This window comes from Salmo trutta, chromosome 21 (assembly GCF_901001165.1).
Source record: "Salmo trutta chromosome 21, fSalTru1.1, whole genome shotgun sequence".
NCBI lineage: Eukaryota > Metazoa > Chordata > Actinopteri > Salmoniformes > Salmonidae > Salmo > Salmo trutta.
Genome location: NC_042977.1, coordinates 30,014,788 through 30,030,768, shown reverse-complemented (window position 1 = coordinate 30,030,768; position 15,981 = coordinate 30,014,788). Strand labels below are relative to the sequence as shown.

The 15,981-nt window shown below is 41.9% G+C and overlaps 1 protein-coding gene across 1 annotated transcript in view; it reads left to right on the top strand.

Annotated features, from left to right (window-relative positions):
- LOC115157130 (adenylate cyclase type 1) overlaps positions 1-14,013 on the top strand; it is a 71,979-nt gene extending 57,966 nt beyond the window's left edge. Inside the window, exons 20-21 of the mRNA XM_029705108.1 lie at positions 12,375-12,557; positions 13,786-14,013. The gene's annotated coding sequence lies outside the window, so the exon portion shown is untranslated. The remainder of the gene's footprint in view (positions 1-12,374; positions 12,558-13,785) is intronic.
- The last annotated feature ends 1,968 nt before the right edge of the window (positions 14,014-15,981 follow it).

Here is a 15,981-nt window from a genome sequence, read left to right as displayed (position 1 = left end):
TATTTTATATTTGAGATTCTTCAAAGTAGCCACCCTTTGCCTTGATGACAGCTTTGCACACTCTTGGCTTTCTCTCAACCACCTTCATGAGGTAGTCACCTGGAATGCATTTCAATTAACAGGTGTGCCTTGTTAAAAGTTAATTTGTGAAATTTCTTTCCTTCTTAATGCGCTTGAGCAATGATGGTCAGTCAATGCGGAACATTTCAAGAACTTTGAAGTTTCTTCAGGTGCAGTCGCAAAAAACATTTAGCGCTATGATCTGGCAGTCCGACAGACAAATCTGAGTTTGGCAGATGCCAGGAGCATGCTACCTACCCAATTGCATAGTGCCTGTAAAGTTTGGTGGAGGAGGATTAATGGTCTGGAGCTGTTTTTCATGTTTCAGGCTAGGCCCCTTAGTTCCAGTGAAGGGAAATCTTAATGCTACAGCATATAGTAACGTTCTAGACAATTCTTTGCTTCCAACTTTGCGGCAACAGTTTGGGGAAGGCCCTTTCTTTTTTCAGCATGACAATGACAAAGGAAGGTCCATACAGAAACAGTTTGTCGAAATCGGTGTCAAAGAACTTGGTTGGCCTGCACAGAGCCCTGACCTCAACCCCATCGAACCACCTCGGGATGAATTGGAATGACGACTGCGAGCCAGGCCTAATCGCCCAACATCAGTGCCCGACCTCACTAATGCTCTTGTGGCTGAATGGAAGCTAGTCCCGAAGCAATGTTCCAACACCTAGTGGAAAGCCTTCCCAGAAGAGTGGAGGCTGTTGTAGCAGCAAATGGGGGACCAACTCCATGTTAATGCCCATGATTTTGGAATGCGATTTTCGATGAACAGGTGTCCACATTCTTTTGGTCATGTAATGTATGTTCTGACTATGAATCAGCTACTAAAAGAAAAAACGAACTATCCTACCAAATTGCCCTCACTATATAACTGGTCCAAAGCACATCGCCCCACGTCTTGTCAGTGTCTGTGATAGACTCAAAGCCTATATGTTCAATGTGCTTTTCCAGCTCCATTCCTTAACCTTTGAATCAACACGGTTCTTACAATAACAACTTCCCTGCTATGCTTCAGCTGCCCAAAGTCACTGACAATGGCAAGTTTACAAAGTCTGTCTGTATTACTTTCCACAGATAAACCTAGGAATGTCACTTTTTCCCAATTGTTGAGTGTGGGCCAATGTTTTTAAATGTTTTCCCAGTGTTGATGTGTGGTTTTTCAGGGGCTCACTCAGTGTAACAGATACGTCAATACAGAGCTGGCCTGGCTTGCTCAACACTCCTGGTTCACCAGTCTGTTGTGGTGTTCTAGTAAGGAATCAAGGACACAGTCAACACAATTCCCTTCATGAGCTACAATTTAAATGTTCCTGTGGTTAGGATCATTTCAATTGTATTGCTACTCATATCAAAACAACTAATCTACAGTAAATCATAAAAATATCGAAATGAGATGTCCTCTCCTGGTTTATTGCACAATAGTCTGTTATATTGGAGGGTAACTAGTCCTGTAGACTAACAGTGAAATGCTTACTTACGGGCCTTTCCCAAGAAGGCAAGAAAAAAAGAAAGCGTAGAAAAATAATAATACAAGGAATAAATACAGAATGAGTAAAGATAACTTGGCTACGTACACGAGGTACCAGTACCAAGTTGACGTGCAGGAGTACGACGTAATTGAGGTAGGTATGTAGCTACAAATACTGTAGGTAGGGGTAAAGTGACTAGGCAACAGGATAGATAATAAGATAATAAGCAGTATCAAATCAAACCGTGCTACCCCATGCCTGTAGGTATCACAAATTAGAAACACTGACTACAGATGTAATTTGGTAGCACGGACGGAGTGGATATTGAAAATGCTAACAAAAAAAGAGATGAACCTAACAAAGGTTCATGAACCTAACAAAGGTTCATCAAGATAATGAGATTGCAATATTTGATGGTTGATTTTTTTTTTCGTTGAGCCAATTTAGTCAAACTGAGAACATTTTGGAATGACCGGCTCAGTTCGGTCTTATGTAGCAAAATTTGAAATGATGTTTTTTACACTGGATAAAAGTAGAGACTCAGAGCTAGAACATGGTCTTCAAGGGCCACTTTGAGAAAATGGCCCTTGAATATTTAGGTACACCTACTGGAGAGTTCTTCTTTGTTTACACCAATTCAGCATCGTTCACATCCTCTTAAACCTTAGCCTCACCCATCTCTTTAAGGATTCACATGTGAGGCCATGTGCTAAACAGAGTGAGTACGTTAGTGTACTAAAAAACCAAAGATTTCAAACTAAAAGCTGGTTTATACTACAGTGAGGGAAAAAAGTATTTGATCCCCTGCTGATTTTTTACGTTTGCCCACTGACAAAGAAACGATCAGTCTATCATTTTAATGGTAGGTTTATTTGATAAGTGAGAGACAGAATAACAACAAAAAAATCCAGAAAAACGCATGTCAAAAATTGAATAAATTGATTTGCATTTTAATGAGGGAAATAAGTATTTGACCCCTCTGCAAAACACTTAGTACTTGGTGGCAAAACACTTGTTGGCAATCACAGAGGTCAGATGTTTCTTGTAGTTGGCCACCAGGTTTGCACACAACTCAGGAGGGATTTTGTCCCTTTGCAGATCTTCTCCAAGTCATTAAGGTTTTGAGGCTGACGTTTGGCAACTCGAACCTTCAGCTCCCTCCGCAGATTTTCTATGGGATTAAGGTCTGTAGACTGGCTAGGCCACTCCAGGACCTTAATGTGCTTCTTCTTGAGCCACTCCTTTGTTGCCTTGGCCGTGTGTTTTGGGTCATTGTCACGCTGGAATACCCATTTTCAATGCCCTGGCTGAGGGAAGGAGGTTCTCATACAAGATTTGACAGTACATGGCCCCGTCCATCGTCCCTTTGATGCGGTGAAGTTGTCCTGTCCCCTTAGCAGAAAAATACCCCCAAAGCATAATGTTTCCACCTCCATGTTTGGCGGTGGGGATGGTATTCTTGGGGTCATAGGCAGCATTCCTCCTCCTCCAAACACGGCGAGTTGAGTTGATGCCAAAGAGCTCCATTTTGGTCTCATCTGACCACAACACTTTCACCCAGCTGTCCTCTGAATCATTCAGATGTTCATTGGCAAACTTCAGATGGGCATGTATATGTGCTTTCTTGAGCAGGGGGACCTTGCGGGCGCTGCAGGATTTCAGTCCTTCACGGAGTAGTGTGTTACCAATTGTTTTCTTGGTGACTATGGTCCCAGCTGCCTTGAGATCATTGACAAGATCCTCCCGTGTAGTTCTGGGCTGATTCCTCACCGTTCTCATGAACATTGCAACTCCACGAGGTGAGATCTTGCATGGAGCCCCACGCCGAGGGAGATTGACAGTTCTTTTGTGTTTCTTCCATTTGCGAATAATCGCACCAACTGTTGTCACCTTCTCACCAAGCTGCTTGGCGATGGTCTTGTAGTCCATTCCAGCCTTGTGTAGGTCTACAATCTTGTCCCTGACATCCTTGGAGAGCTCTTTGGTCTTGGCTATGGTGGAGAGTTTGATTGCTTCTGTGGACAGGTGTCTTTTATACAGGTAACAAACTGAGATTAGGAGCACCAAAATGTGTAATTATAGAAGATGCTCATGCTCACCCTTAGAATCTTTTCAGAGTCTATTTTCATAGGATTACACTAACAATATTAATGAAAATGTTTTTAATTAAATCAGGGATTTCCTCATCGTCTGATTCATTTACAGAGTCAGAGAGAGTCAGTATGGCACAATCATCCTTCAGAAAATGGAAAGCATTAGCAAAATGTTTGCAGTTCTTTGTGATGCAGTTGAAGTCGGAGGTTTACATATACTTAGGTTGGAGTCATTAAAACTTGTTTTTCAACCACTCCACAAATTTCTTGTTAACAAACTATAGTTTTGGCAAGTCGGTTAGGACATCTACTTTGTGCATGACACAAGTAATATGTCCAACTATTGTTTCCAGACAGATTATTTCAATTCACTGTATCACAATTCCAGTGGGTCAGAAGTTTACATACACTAAGTTGACTGTGCCTTTAAACAGCTTGGAACATGCCAGAAAATGATGTCATGGCTTTAGAAGCTTCTGATAGGCTAATTGACATCATTTGAGTCAATTGGAGGTGTACCTGTGGATGTACTGTTACGTCCTGACCAGTAAAAGGGGTTATTTGTTATTGTAGTTTGGTCAGGGCGTGGCAGGGGGTTGTTTGGTTTGTGTGTATCGGGATTTTTGGGTTATGTTCTATGTTAGTCTATTTCCATGTTTATTCTAGGTTGTCTATCTCTAGGTTGGGAGTGTTTGGGATTGGTCTCTAATTGGAGGCAGCTGTATCTCGTTGCCTCTGATTAGAGACTATATTTAAGTAGTTATTTTTTTCTCATTGTGTTTGTGGGTGGTTATTTTCTGTTCAGTTTTTCGTGTACCTGACAGTACTGTTTGGCTGTCGTGTTTTTCTTGTTTTGTTTAGTGTTGGTAATAAAGTTAATTATGAGCACTGTCGTGTCTTTGGGCACCATTAACTGAAGACATGTTTATCAAAATAACTCCCTGTTATTATTATTACGTGATTAAACTGATTAATCGTTTAACTGTAATTAACTAGGAGATCGGGGCACCAAGGAAAATATTCAGATTACAAAGTTTTAATTTTCCTAATATAACTTTCCTATATTATAACATTACATATTATATTATATTATAGTATAGGTCGATTATCTTCTGGTTTAAATGGTGTATTTTACCTCGCGTCCGTCTCATTCCAAACGTCGTAAATTGTTGTATCTGCACGAACCCAGTCTTTACTAAAAGTCATCTATACATCAATTGTCTTAAAATCATTTATTTACTAAACTAAGTAATTCACAGAAAGCATACAAACAGTAATTATCGTCAAAAAGAATTGGTAGAGAAATGTGCCCTTGTGGGCTAAACCGGCATGGCTGGTGTCTTGTTAAAACAAAGGGTCAAAAAGGGCAGCCGAGAAGACCCTACAGAGTTGATAAATATTAACAATTGATATGCTAATCCTTTGCACATGAACGCTCACTCATTCGGGAACAATTGCAATCAATATATATTTACGCTCAGTGTGTCGTCGGGATCCTTGTTGGAGAGTTTTTGTCCTGTTGGAGAGTTTTTGTCCGCGTTCTCTCTCTCTCGGTTAGAATGGTGGCATGCCGATGACTGAGTTAAGCTTTGAACAGAAATACAATTCTATCGCATTAACATCAGTACATAGCCTCTCAACATATTCCAAATAGCTTTAATCTTATTAAATCATTGTATACAACCATTTAGATGCAAGTCCCATAGCTGAGGCTATTATATAAACCTTAGTATGGTAATATGGTACTATTGTCTCCAATGGGTATCACAAAATTGTACCAAGCGGACCAGTTCGTAGCTGGATTCTTCGCCGATCTTTTATACCTTCTCCAGAACATAAATGTCGTTCGGTTCCCCAATTCTGTGAGTTGGAAGAATTTCCTTTGTCTCTCTATGAAACCCCTCTCTGTCTCAACTGGGCCATGCGGCAGGACATTCTCCTTTAGAATTTTATGACCGCCTTCACAGGGCCTGGGTAGGGAGAGGTAGGTAGGGGGATGGTGCAAGGGGGAGGGGGTCAACTGTGCTCCCTGTTCCCAGAGCGAGGGCAACGTCATGACAGCACTCAACCCACTGCGCCTTGGTCTACTCCCTTCGACAGCCGTTACATGTACTTCAAGGCCTACCTTCAAACTCAGTGCCTCTTTGCTTGACATCATGGGAAAATCAAAAGAAATCAGCCAAGACCTCAGGAAAAAATTGCAGACCTCCACAAGTCTGGTTTACCTTGGGAGCAATTTCCAAACGCCTGAAGGTACCACGTTCATCTGTACAAACAATAGTACGCGAGTATAAACACCATGGGACCACGCAGCCATCATACCGCTCAGGAAGGAGACACATTCTATCTCCTAGAGATGAATGTACTTTGGTGTGAAAAATGCAAATCAATCCCAGAACAACAGCAAAGGACCTTGTGAAGATGCTGGAGGAAACAGGTACAAAAGTATCTATATCTACATTAAAACAAGTCCTATATCGACATAACCTGAAAGGCCACTCAGCAAGGAAGAAGCCACTGCTCCAAATCCGTCATAAAAAAGCCAGACTATGGTTTGCAGCTGCACATGGGGACAAAGATCGTACTTTTTTGAGAAATGTCCTCTGGTCTGATGAAACAAAAACAGAGCTGTTTGCCATAATGACCATCGTTATGTTTGGAGGAAAAAGGGGGAGGCTTGCAAGCCGAAGAACACCATCCCAACTGTCAAGCACGGGGGTGCCAGCATCATGTTGTGGGGGTGCTTTGCTGCAGGAGGGACTGGTGCACTTCACAAAATAGATGGCATCATGAGGCGGGAAATCTATGTGGATATATTGAAGCAACATCTTAAAACATCAGTCAGGAAGTTAAATCTTGGTCACAAATGGGTCTTCCAAATGGACAATGACCCCAAGCATACTTCCAAAGTTGTGGAAAAATGGCTTAAGGACAACAAAGTCAAGGTATTGGAGTGGCCATCACAAATCCCTGACCTCAATCCTATAGAATATTTGTTGGCAGAACTGAAAAAGTGTGCGCGAGCAAGGAGGCCTACAAACCTGACTCAGTTACACCAGTTCTGCCAGGAGGAGTGGGCCAGAATTCACTTATTGTGGGATGATTGTGGAAGGCTACCCCTGAATTTTTTTGACCCAAGTTAAACAATTTAAAGGCAATGCTACCAAATACTAATTGAGTGTATATAATCTTCTGACGCACTGGGAATGTGATGAAAGAAATTAAAGCTGAAATAAATCATTCTCTCTACTATTATTCTGACATTTCACATTCTTAAAATAAATTGGTGACCCTAACTGACCTAAGACAGGGGATTTTTACTAGGATTAATTGTCAGGAGTTGTGAAAAACTAATCCTTTCTAACTGGCTAAGGTGTATGTAAACTTCCGACTTCAACTGTATCTTTAAAAAAAGCCACATTAGAAAGGATTACCTACACATACTGATCAGCTCATGTTATAGACAGAAGCATGCTAAATCATGACAGACGAATCCGAACTCATCGCTCAGCTTTTCCAGCCCATCCATTATCTCAGCCAATAATGGCTAGCGGGAAGGTTCCTGACTTTTTCCGTGGCTCCTAATTTAAGAATTGTATTTGTATTTACAGATGCCATACAAGTTTGTTATTAAGGCACATGAAAGGTCACATGTTCCTGAAGGCATTTCTGTCAAAAAACTAATTTTGATTAAAAAAATGTTTACGTTCAATGCCTCCTGTGAAGTAGTGGCGTACGACATACGCCTGGTTTCCTGAAACAAGTCACATTTTATGACTGAGAATGTTTTTGTCATCTCATATGTCTTTGATTTGGGCAAACACTGTCTCTGCCAAACCAGGATTGGTGTCACTGTTTGTACTGCCATAACCTGTCAGGCACAGTTTTCTGTAGTTTAGGCCAAGGACTTGCCTGGTAAAACTGACTGACCGCTGCCCTCTCATTATTGTTTCACTTCACTTGCTCCCGAGTGGCGCAGCGGTCTAAGGCACTGCATCTAAGTGCTAGCGGTGTCACTACAGACCCTGGTTCGATTCCAGGCTGTATCACAACCAGCCGTGATTGGGAGTCCCATAGGACGGCGTACAATTGGCCCAGTGTTGTCTGGGTTTGGCCGGGGTTGGCCGTCATTGTAAATAAGAATTTGTTCTCAACTGACTTGCCTAGTTAAATAAAGGTTCAATAATTAACTTGTTACATAATACGTCACTACACTACTTAATACGTCTAGCGAAACAGAACGTGAGCTCGTGAGATCAGGATGGTGGATCAGGTTAAAAGAGTACCTCCACTGCACTCAAATGAACCCACAGTGTGACACAAAAAAGAGCAAATCAAACTGAACAGCTGATGGTGTTATAATGGCCTTGTAGTGTGTCCCATCAATCAATTTCTCTAAGGTCATGATTAAGCATTAAAGGGGATGTAAGGTTTACCATTTAGAGTGTTAAACTGCACAATCAGTCCTCTCTACAACATCACCAATACTACAGTTGTCGACATTGGAACAACTGTGTCTTTAATATACAAATACATCATTTCAGATGAGATTAACTCTGGGTAGAGGTTGTCATCATAACTTGCTTTCTGATCGTAGGGCACCGGGTCAGCTAAGTCGGGTACTAGTTTTATTTTCCCATGCCTGCATATTTGCAAAATGTGTCAATTGACCTCCCAGGCTTCAATTAAAGAACAATCAAGACAATTACAAACTGGTGTGTAACCAGACTGCATATAAACAGTTCTTGATATTCACTTCAAATGAGAAGTTAACCCTCAGGGAAAACAACAACTACTTACTCTATTCCTTAGATAATTGATGTTATGGAGAATCAACAGCAATATGTAAGTTTAAATCTGTATATGTTTTGTCTCCAACCAAATATGTCTCTTGAAAAACTTTGAGTTTGAATAGTTTGAATAGAAAATATGCAAAATAAAATGTTTGGTGCTGTTGTGTGCTATTGAAATGATCTGAGATTTTGCTAGCTTCTGAGTCTTCACAAATAATACAAGAGTTCTATATACAGTTAAAGTTGGAAGTTTACATACACCTTAGCCAAATACATTTAAACTCAAGTTTTTCACAACTCCTGACAATTAATCCTAGTAAAAATTCCCTGTCTTAGGTCAGTTAGGATCACCACTTTATTTTAAGAATGTGAAATGTCAGAACAATAGTAGAGAGAATGATTTATTTCAGCTTTAATTTCTTTCATCACATTCCCAGTGGGTTAGAAGTTTACATACACTCAATTAGTATTTGGTAGCATTGCCTTTAAATTGTTTAACTTGGGTCAAATGTTTTGGGTAGCCTTCCACAAGCTTCCTACAATAAGTTAGGTGAATTCTGGCCCATTCCTCCTGACAGAGCTGGTGTAACTGAGTCAGGTTTGTAGGCCTCCTTGTTCGTGCACACTTTTTCAGTTCTGCCCACACATTATCCATAGGATTGAGGTCAGGGCTTTGTGATGGCCACTCCAATACCTTGACTTTGTTGTCCTTAAGCCATTGTGCCACAACTTTGGAAGTATGCTTGGGGTCATTGTCCATTTGGAAGACCCATTTGCGACAAAGATTTAACTTCCTGACTGATGCTTTGAGATGTTGGTTCAATATATCCACATAATTTTCCTGCCTCATGATACCATCTATTTTGTGAAGTGCTCCAGTCCCTCCTGCAGCAAAGCACCCCCACAACATGATGCTGCCACCCCCGTTCTTCACAGTTGGGATGGTCTTCTTCGGCTTGCAAGCCTCCCCCTTTTTCCTCCAAACATAACGATGGTCATTATGGCCAAACAGTTCTAGTTTTGTTTCATCAGACCAGAGGACATTTCTCAAAAAAGTACGATCTTTGTCCCCTATGGTGGTTTTGGAGCAGTGGCTTCTTCCTTGCTGAGTGGCCTTTCAGGTTATGTCGATATAGGACTCGTTTTACAGTGGATATACATACTTTTGTACCTGTTTCCTGCAGCATCTTCACAAGGTCCTTTGCTGTTGTTCTGGGATTGATTTGCACTTTTCACACCAAAGTACGTTCATCTCTAGGAGACAGAACTCCTTCCTGAGTGGTAGGACAGCTGCGTGGTCCCATAGTGTTTATACTTGCGTACTATTGTTTTTACTGATGAACGTGGTACCCTCAGGCTTTTGGAAATTGCTCCCAAGGTAAACTAGACTTGTGGAGTCTACAATTATTTTTCTGAGGTCTTGACTGATTTCTTTTGATTTCGCCATGATGTCAAGCAAAGAGGCACTGAGTTTGAAGGTAGCCCTTTAAATTCATCCACGGGGACACTTCCAATTGACTCAAATTATGTCAATTAGCCTCTCAGAGGCTTCTAAAGCCGTGGCATGATTTTCTGGAATTTTCCAAGCTGTTTAAAGGCACTGTCAACTTAGTGTATGTAAACTTCTGACCCACTGGAATTGTGATACAGTGAAATAATCTGTCTGTAAACAATAGAAATTACTTGTGTCATGCACAAGGTAGTCCTATCCGACTTGCCAAAACTATAGTTTGTTAACAAGACATTTGTGGAGTGGTAGAAAAACACGTTTTAATGACTCCAACCTAAGTGTATGTAAACTTCCGACATCAACTGTATTCTATCTAGCCCTGTAAAGTTAATCAGATTCACATGATATACAGTGCCTTGCAAAAGTATTCATCCCCCTTGGTGTTTTTGTAATTTTGTTGCATTACAATCTGTAATTTAAATTGATTTTTATTTGGATTTCATGTAATGGACATACACAAAATAGTCCAAATTAGTGAAATGAAAATAATGACTTGTTTAAAAAAATTTTTTATGGAAAAGTGGTGCATGCATATGTATTCAATCACCTTTGTTATGATGCCCCTAAATAAGATCTGCTGCAACCAATTACCTTCAAAAGTCACATAATTACATAAATAAAGTCCACCTGTGTGCAATCTAAGTGTCACATGATCTCAGTATATAATACACCTGTTCTGAAAGACCCCAGAGTCTGCAACACCACTAAGCAAGTGGCACCATGAAGACCAAGGAGCTCTCCAAACAGGTCAGGAACACATTTGTGGAGAAGTACAGATCAGGGTTGGATAATTAAAAAAAATCTAAAACTTTGAACATCCCACGGAGCACCATTAAATCCATTGTTAAAAAAATGGAAAGAATATGGCACCACAACAAACCTGCCAAGAGAGGGCTGCCCACCAAAACTCAGACCAGGCAAGGCGGGCATTAATCAGAGATGCAACAAAGACACCAAAGATAACCCTGAAGGAGCTGCAAAGCTCCACTGCGGAGATGGGAGTATCTGTCCATAGGACCACTTTAAGCAGTACACTCCACAACGCTGGGATTTACGGAAGAGTGGCCAGAAAAAAGACATTGCTTAAGAAAAAATAAGAAAAGACGTTTGGTGTTCGCCAAAAGGCATATGGGAGACTCCCCAAACATATGGAAGAAGGTACTCTGGTCAGATGAGACTAAAATTGAGCTTTTTTGCCATCAAGGAAAACGCTGTCTGGCACAAACCCAACACCTCTCATCACCCTGAGAATACCATCCCCACAGTGAAGCATGGTGGTGGCAGCGTCATGCTGTGTGGATGTTTTTCATTGGCAGGGACTGGAAACTGGTCAGAATTGAAGGAATGATGGATGGTGCTAATTTGAAGGAAACCTGTTTCAGTCTTCCAGAGATTTGAGACTGGGACAGAGGTTCACCTACCAGCACGACAATCACACTAAGCATACTGCTAAAGCAACACTCACGTGTTTTAAGGGGAAAAATGTAAATGTCTTGGAATGGCCTAGTCAAAGCCCAGACCTCCATCCAATTGAGAATCTGTGGTATGACTTAAAGATTGCTGTACACCAGCGGAACCCATCCAACTTGAAGGAGCTGGAGCAGTTTGCCTTGAAGAATGGTTAAAAATCCCAGTGGCTAGATGTGCCAAGCTGATAGACATACCCCAAGAGACTTGCAGCTGTAATTGCTGCAAAAGGTGGCTCTACAAAGTATTGACTTTGGGGGGGGGGATAGTTATTCATGCTCAAGTTTCTGTTTTATTGTCTTATTTCTTGTTTGTTTCAAAATAAAAAAATATTTTGCATCTTCAAAGTGGTAGACATGAGTAAATCAAATTATACAAACCCCCCAAAAAATCTATTTTAATTCCAGGTTGTAAGGCAACAAAATAGGAGGGGGTGAATACTTTCGCAAGCCACTGTATTTACCAAAACTAACAATACAGCAGCTAGAACCTATCCAGGAAGAGGAAGAGGAGGAGGAGGAGAAGGATGAGGAGGAAGAGAAAAAAGAGCAGGAGGTGGTGGATGATCAGGAGGAAGAGTCTCCACTAAAGGTGTGGAGGCCAAGCCGGCAGTCCCGTTCTCTGGACCAGAGTAGTGCTGCACAGGTGGAGATCTACAATCTCTCTGTACCATATCCAAATATCACCCAGGCCACAAGTGACCTTGGGGAGGAGATTACCCCAACAGGGTTCACACTCCCTAAGAAACATAGAGCAAAGGCTGATGGTGAAGAGGATTTAGTTCATCTGGAAGTAGAGGTAACCCACTTGGGCACAGATGTCAATTCAACGCCTATTCCATTTTTGTTCAACATAATTTCATTGAAATGATGTGGAAACAACGTTGATTTAACCAGTATGTGCCCAGCCTGTTCTCCCAACTCATCTTCTCACTTTTTATTTTTGTTGATGTTTAATGCAAGTATTTACATTTCAGCCCCAGCTAACCATCAACAGAAGAGTGAAACAAACATCTCGTACAAGGAGGAGACTCTCCTGGTCATCGTCAGATGAAGAGCTACCAACACCACAACGACCACAGAAGAGGAGATGGAAGGACGAGCTACCACCACCACAGAAGAAAGGAGGGGCTAGGGGACGGAGAAAGGTGCCAACTGCAGTGAGTATCAATAATACGCCTGTAGTCATGATGGTCTGGACAAACAAAATACATGTACATTACCAGTCAAAGGTTTGGACACACCTACTCAATCAAGAGTTTTCCTTTTTTTTTTTTTACTATTTTCTACATTGTAGAATAATAGTGACGACATCAAAACTATGTAATAACACATATGGAATCATATAGTAACCAAAAAAGTGTTTAAAAAGTAAAGATATTTAATATTTTAGATTCTTCAAAGTAGCCACCCTTTTCCTTGATGACAGCTTTGCACACTCTTGGCATTCTCTCAATCAGCTTCATGAGGAAGTCACCAGGAATGCATTTCAATTAACAGGTTTGCCCTGTTAAAAGTTAATTTGTGGAATTTCTTTCCTCCTTAATGCATTTGAGCCAATCAGTTGTGTTGTGACAAGGTAGGGGTGGTATACAGAAGATAGCCCTATTTGGTAAAAGACCAAGTCCATATTATGGCAAGTACAGATCAAATAAGCAAAGAGAAACGACAGTCCATCATTACTTTAAGACAAGAAGGTCAGTCAATCCGGAACAGTTCAAGAACAGACACATCTCAACATTAACTATTCAGAGGAGACTGCATGAATCAGGCCTTCATGGTTGAATTTCTGCAAAGAAACCACTACTAAAGGACACCAATAATAAGAAGAGATGTGCTTGGGCCAAGAAACACGAGCAATGCCATTAGACTGGTGGAAATCTGTCCTTTGGTCTGATGAGTCCAAATTTTTGGTTCCAACCGCCGTGTCTTTGTGAGACGCAGAGTAGGTGAACGGATGCTCTCCGTATGTGTGGTTCCCACCGTGAAGCATGGAGGTGTGATGGTGTGGGGGTGATTTATTTAGAATTCTAGGCCCACTTAACCAGCATGGCTACCACAGCATTCTGTAGCGATACGCCATCCCATTTGGTTTGCGCTTAGCAATTCTTATGAAGCTGGTTGAGAGAATCCCAAGAGTGTGCAATGATGTCATCAAGGCAAAGGGTGGCTATATTTTGATTTGTTTAACACTTTTTTTGGTTACTATATGATTCCATATGTGTGTGTTCTACAATGTAGAAAATAGTACAAATAAAGAAACCGTTGAATGAGTTAGTTTCCAAACTTTTGACTGGTACTGTACATCAAAAGTGCATTCAATTATAGTGATCAAACACACATTTTGACCATTTTGTCCATGATACTCTCTTCACTATATCCCTATAGGAGGATATTTTCCCACAATGGCTGGTGAATTTGATGCACAACATTGAGGAGGCTACAACACATGAGCTGGTTGTTGAGTAGGCTTGCAACATGACTAAAGGGCATCCAATAAATCATTGCAAGATGATACATACTGTGTGTCACTAAAGCATACAATGCAAGAGAAATGCATGTGTCTGATTCTTGAACATGAATAAAGGTTATCTGGACGTTATCCAGGGTACACCTCCAATGTACCAATTGTGTTTACCAGGGCCAGCATTTCATCAGACTGGGAAAATAACAGGGTCGTTCCATAAAATGAGTCCCTTTTGGGTAGTGTAATAACTCTGTAAAAATATTCCGATAGTAAGAGCCTATTAAGTGCAAAATAAAGTAACAGGGTTGATGATTTCATCTTAAATCAGCCATAAATTCCCTTATGAAAGGATGAATGGAAGCTTGTGTGTGCAACAGTGAGCGGCAATTGAATGCAAGATTCAAAAAAATAATGTATTGTTAAAATAATTCTAGCCTGTCTATCTATGGGTAGACTTAGCGGAGTTGCCAAAAACCGGACACATACATTTTTTTAGGGATACAGCTAATTCCACCCAGCTTCCTTTTCCGCTGAAAACAGAATGTATGAACTCCGCTCAGGCATTTTCTTTTACGTCTGATACTTTAGGTTAATCTATCGGTAACAGGGTTTACATGTTAGAAGTCACAGAGGGACATGCCAAAATACAGAATTTTGGCACTTTAGCAAGTCTGATTTACTAAATTTTACACGTGGTCTATATTAAAGGGCACTTCATTTAATATAACATGCTTTTTAAATGCAATTTTGGTGCAGTTTCTTCTTAAAATATCAAAGGGATGTAAAAGGAACTCATTTCGTGGAATGACCCAACAACCTTTCACTATCTACATATGACAAGGTAGTTTCAGTTGGTGTCTCAAGACATTGACTAATAGTCCAGTCATTGCACAAAGTCACCATGCTTCATCATGCGATGAAAAACATGAGGTATCAGAGGCACAGAGAGACTGTGTGTGTGTGTCAAGGTCTGGGGAGGGGTGTAGAGGTGTTCAGTGTTAACCGTAGATAAAGTGTGATTAACTAATACTACACCAGGAAGTGACCAATTAAAAAAGACATTCTCCAGACAAACATGTTATGGTTGCATGGTTATGTAACTGATGGGATGATCATGTTTATGTGCCCTGCAGATGACCCCCTAAGTCCACCTGTCACGTCCTGACCAGCAGATGGAGCTAGTGTTTTAGTTTTGGGGTCAGGACGTGGCAGGTTTGTGTTTGTTAAATGTTGGGTTGATGATTGGGACTTCCAATTGAAGGCAGGTGTGTATAGTTGCCTTTGATTGGAAGTCCTATATAGGTGTGTGTGTTTGTCTTTAGGGTTGTGGGGCATTGTTTTGCACTGTGGTTTTTATGCCTGCAAACTGTTGCTGCTGTTGTGGTTTTTTGGTTTCCGGTGGATGCTTTACTCCTTTTGTTGGGGAAATAAAATATGAGTATCCACACTTCCGCTGCGCCTTGGTCCTCCATTACAGATGACAACCGAGACAGAATTCCCCACCTTCACAGGACCAAGCAGCGGAAGAAGGCTGGCAAGGACTGGGAGACCGAGAGGCACCCCCAATACTTTTTTAGGGGGGCACAAGGGCTGTGTGACGGGGCCAGAGCTGCCCGCCAGTCGCCAGAGCTGCCCGCCAGTCGCCAGAGCTGCCCGCCAGTCAACAGTCGCCAGAGCTGCCCGCCAGTCAACAGTCGCCAGAGCTGCCCGCCAGTCAACAGTCGTCAGAGCTGCCCGCCAGTCAACAGTCGTCAGAGCTGCCCGCCAGTCAACAGTCGTCAGAGCTGCCCGCCAGTCAACCGTCGTCAGAGCTGCCCGCCAGTCAACCGTCGTCAGAGCTGCCCGCCAGTCAACCGTCGTCAGAGCTGCCCGCCAGTCAACCGTCGTCAGAGCTGCCCGCCAGTCAACCGTCGTCAGAGCTGCCCGCCAGTCAACCGTCGTCAGAGCTGCCCGCCAGTCAACCGTCGTCAGAGCTGCCCGCCAGTCAACCGTCGTCAGAGCTGCCCGCCAGTCAACCGTCGCCAGAGCTGCCCGCCAGTCAACCGTCGCCAGAGCTGCCCGCCAGTCAACCGTCGCCAGAGCTGCCCGCCAGTCAACCGTCGCCAGAGAGGTCAGAC